Source organism: Octodon degus, unplaced genomic scaffold, assembly GCF_000260255.1.
Source record: "Octodon degus isolate 3935 unplaced genomic scaffold, OctDeg1.0 scaffold00140, whole genome shotgun sequence".
Lineage (NCBI taxonomy): Eukaryota > Metazoa > Chordata > Mammalia > Rodentia > Octodontidae > Octodon > Octodon degus.
The window spans coordinates 5,371,805-5,376,616 of record NW_004524716.1 but is presented as its reverse complement, the minus strand read 5'-3'; the positions used below and the strand labels follow the sequence as shown (position 1 = coordinate 5,376,616).

The following is a 4,812-nucleotide window of genomic DNA, read 5'->3' as shown; positions in this document are numbered from 1 at the left end:
ATAGGTGCTTTAGACCACTGAGCCATCTCACCAGCCCCCGTGCTGAATTTTCTTTAGCCATTAAGTCTGTTTCGAGGGTCTAGGGAGATAGCTCAGTAGAATAAGTGCTTGCCTGGCAAGCGCAAGGGCCTGAGTTCAATCCCCAGTTCTGCAAAAAAAAAAAAAAAAAAAGTCTGTTTTGAGCAGAATAAGTTCTTTTGTCTTTTTTCTTTTGTATCAGGAATCAAACTCAGCACCACACTCTTGCCAGGCAAGTGCTGTACAACTGAGCTTAATCCCCTAGCACAAGTTTTGTCTTAATAATTTTAGTAACACCTTTTCGTGTCTATGAAGGAGAAAATCTGATATTATTCAAACCCTGTTGTGGTTTGGGGATTTGCAAGGAAAACAGTGCAATTTAGGACATATTTTATAATGAATCACCCAAAGAATCATATTGAAAGGGTACAGGAAATCTTTCCCGAAAGAGTTAAAAAAAACCCCCAAAGAATCCAGCCAAGGGCATGTGTGGATCTTACTATCCTGCATGAGCCCACCTGAAAACCTTGAAGTCGTAATAATGCCTACTACAAGTCCACCTGGAGGCCTAGAGCCCACAACAATGTCTCACGCAGGCCCGCTTCATGGATCTGTGCTGGAAAGGCCCAACGATCAGCAGTAGACGCTAGAAAGTCCATGCCATTGGGATGGAGGACCTGTGCTAGCAGGCTAAGGGATCAGAATTGGAGCTAAGAAGCAATGCTCAGGTAAGAACCAGAGCTCCCTCTAAAAAGTACTACAGCAAAGGGCCGGGGAGATGGCTCAGTGGAGTAAGTGCTTCCCTGGCAAGTGCAAGGGCCTGAGTTCAATTCCCAGTTCCGCCAATAAAAAAAAAAAAAGTACTACAGCCTCCTCAGCAACAGTGAGGTCCCGAGCTCCTCCAGTGATGAGGAAAGCTGAGTTCCCATCAGGAAATCCAACCCAACAAACTTCTCTAGGAGGCTGAGCAGTGCACCATGTTCCTCTCTGGAGCCAGGAAGTGATGCTCAAGATGAGGACCAGAGCTCCCCCAAAATGGACTGTGGCCATTCTCAGTGACAGTAAAGGTCCCGAGCTCCTCCAGCGACAAGACCAGCCAAGTTCATCAGGAAAGGTAGCAGAACAAGGTCCTCCAGCAGAACAGCTCAAGAGAACCAGCAGCTTCCAGCAGCTCTAACAGCCTCTCCACCACTTCTCCAGTGCTGCCTGTTAGGCAGAACAACAATCCTCCTCTCCCACACCCAGCACCATGCTAGTTCAATTCAGCTGGGTGTAACAAGTTGACCACTAGTTAGCTGTGGAATGGCAAAAGCCTCACTTTACCCACTCCTTCAGCCTGGCCTGAACCCTCTTGTTGGGCACCTGTAGCCTTTGTCAACTGATGTACTCTTCAGTGAGTCCACAGGTGATTAACCTGGGGTTCTCAACCCTTACACTGGTGATGTTGTTGTTGCCAATAGCATATGGTTGTACTTTACATGACCGAGAGTGGTCCTTTGCAGACCACACTGGAAATCTCAGGTTCTCTGCAAAGCTCCCTCTACAAAAAGTATAAGGACCGCTGGGTGTAGCGGCACTCCCCTGTAATCCTAGCTCTCTGGAGGCTGAAGCAGGAGGATCTCCATGAGTTCAAGACCAGCCTACCTACATAGCGAGACCCTGTCTCAAAAAACGAAACCAAATCAAAACAACAAAAGAAAGTACAGGAAAGCAGGAGTTCCTAGGCTTCACTTCCAGAATCAGGTGGAACGAATCACCTTCTTCCTGAATCTTTCTCTGAAGGCCAAGAAGGGGGTCTGTTCTGCCCAGTTCTAACCCACTTGGAGATACATGAGAGGCACTGCATTCGTGTGGGCTTCAAATGAAATGATCTCAGCAATCTGCCTTTTTGTGGTGCCACAACTGCACCGAGGAACTTGGGCTCTCCTGCCTGGAAACTTTCCGGGGCTGACCACTGAGAGAATCCCAGGTCAACACGTTCAGCTCAGCGCCAGCGACCGCCAAATAGGCTCAACTCGCGGGCCAGGAGAGGCCGGTCCGGCCACTAGGGGGCGCTGCGCCCCCGAGGCCCGGGCTCCCGACCGCCCGAGAGGAGCGCGAGCCTGCCCCCTGCTGGGAGCCGCCTGTGAAGCATCAGCACCTGGGTCCGCAAGGAACGGAGGCGCGAGTGGGGGGACTGCAGACGCAGAGCGGAACGCCAAGGCTGCTCACCAGCGCGTGCGCCTTTCCAACAGCCGTAAGGAGAGAACGATCACCCGATCCTCAGGGACTGGGATGGCGCCGTCCCCGCAGGGCCCCAGGCCGGCAGGCAGGAGCCTGGCGGGCCGAGCAGCCCGAAGGGTGGGAAGGAGGAGCCTGCGCCCAGCGGGACGGAGTTGTCGGGGCTCCGCCCTCCGCCCCTCGCGGTGGACGCGCCAGCCCAGCGCCCAGCAGGGGGCGCCCTCGCTCCGTCCGGCCGCAGCTCCGGGTCCCCGCCGGCCTTGCAGGACCTGCCCGCCACCCCGCTGCTCCGCCCCTCGGAGGCGCCGCGGTCTGCAAGTGTCCCGCAGGCTGGGCGACCCCTGAGGGTCACGGCCAGACCCCGTCCCTGCCGGGATCTGCGGTCTCCGTCACCGCCGGGAGGCGAGCAGAGGGGAGCAGAGGGGCGGTCGCGCCCGCCGGCTTTGAGCGAAGCTGAGCCTGGAGATGAAGCCCTAGGAGTGGCTGTCCCAGGGCTTGGGAGCCGAGACGGGCGAGAGGAGGTCGCAGAGGGCGGTGTCTAGAAAGTGGCCTGGAAGAGATGTCGCCTCTGCCGCTCACATCAGGAACCCCGACCCCCCCCCCTTTTTTTTTTTAAAGACAGTCTCTTAGTAAGTTTATTTTTGAATTTTTCTTTTTTCTTCTTTTTTGTACTTGGAATCGAACTCAGGACCTACCTTGCGCTTGCCAGGAAGGATCTGTGCCGCTGAGCTCTATCCACAGCCCAGGACCTCTCCAAGTTTAGCCCAGGCCGGGCTCGAGAATGTGATCCTTCTGTCTCAGCTTCCCAGAGTGCTGGGATTTGCAACCAATTTTTTTTTTTTTCAGAACCGGGGATTGAACTCCGTGTGTGTGGCCAGCTCAGCCCACCAGGGGGCAGGCCTGGCTGGCATGTGGTGCTGGGGATTGAACCGCGGTCCCTGTGCTTTGCTTAGCTTAGCTTGTTCTAAGTAGGTGCTTTAGACCACTGAGCCATCTCACCAGCCCCCTGCAACCAATTTTTAAATGTTCATTTAATTAAAAACTCTTTCTGGAAGGATCATTGATATGTACCCATTAGCAGCTCAGTCTTTTAAAAAATCAACAATTAAAAGCAGACTTTCGGGCCGGGGAAATGGTTCAGTAGAATAAGCGCTTGCCTGGCAAGTGGGAGGACCTAAGTTCAACCCCCGGTTCTGCAAAAAAATTAAAAAAATAAAAAAAAAAAAAAAAAGCAGACTTTCATTGTCATTGGCTGATCAGAGGGACAGAAACTGCCAGTATTTTGTCATTAAACTTTTACAATATAAAACTTTACCACAGAGGCATTGTAATAAACCATGTCAAAGCAATTAGAATTCTCCAGAGTTTAGAATCTCCTATCTTGAAAACAACTGTAATTGCAAAGCAAATAGCTATAAACTTAAAAATAGTAATTTAATTTAAAGATGATTGCCTTCTATAGGAAAGAATAATTTTCATATGACACATAGGATGAGTCAGTTTTTTGTTTTTTGGGGGGGTTTTGGTGGAACCGGGAGTTGAACTCAGGCCCTTGTGCTTGCCAGGGGATGAATCAGTTATTAATGAAGACAACAAGATTAATGATGATTTCTCCTTTAACTGATGATGCAGTGTGACTTCATAAACACGTTTCTTTTAATTTATATGCAAATGACTGCTTGGAGGTCCTCAGGTCACATGACATCAGAGGCGGCTGCTGCATAAATTTACTCAGAAAAGTTGCTGACATCACCAGTTATTAGGGAGACGTGAGTCAAAACCACAATGAAATACTACTTCACATCCGTTAGAAAATCTATTACGAAATAGTCTGAAAATGATAAGTACTGACAGGGCTATAAAGAAGTTGAAACATTGCTTGTGGGTTATAAAATGGTACAGCCACTGTGGAAAATGGTACGATGATTCTTAAGAATTAAATGTAGAATTACTAGATGATTCGGCATTCCACTACTGGGTCCACACCCAAGAGAGCAAGGGCCTAAACCCATTTTCTTATATGCGTTCACAGCAGTGTAGGACCCACTCGAAACCCCAAAGTTTTTACATGGGTGATTTTAAGGTAAAGATAGTTGATGTTCAATAAATATGAAAAAAAAAATGCTTCTTGGAACTTCCCTTATCTAATTAGACGCAGTGGTTGGAAAATGCATTCCTCCTCAGGGCGAATCTCTTCTCAGAAGGAAGAATAACATCTACCCAAATTGCTTTTCCGAGGGAGTTTTGTGGCCCTGGAGGAGATCACATAAACAGTAATTCCAGGGTAAAACATTTCTTTGCAAAGTTTATTTGAAAAAGTGAAAGTGAAGACTGAAAGAGAATCTAGCTCTGCAGAGGAAGCTTGCGCTGAGTAAAAGAGGAAAAAGCCAGATACAAGAACACCCCAGAGGGGCTGGGGAGATGGCTCAGTGGAATAAGCGCTTGCCAAGCGCAGGGCCCTGAATTCAATCCCCAGTTCTGCCAAAACAAAACAAAACAAAACAAAACAAAACAAAACAAACGCACCACAACACCCTTCAGCAGCACATCTATGAAAACACCCTGGAGAAAGCA

The 4,812-nt window shown here is 49.3% G+C and overlaps 1 pseudogene; it reads left to right on the top strand.

The window, feature by feature from the left end:
• LOC101588682 overlaps nt 1-2,780 on the top strand; it is an 84,238-nt pseudogene extending 81,458 nt beyond the window's left edge.
• The last annotated feature ends 2,032 nt before the right edge of the window (nt 2,781-4,812 follow it).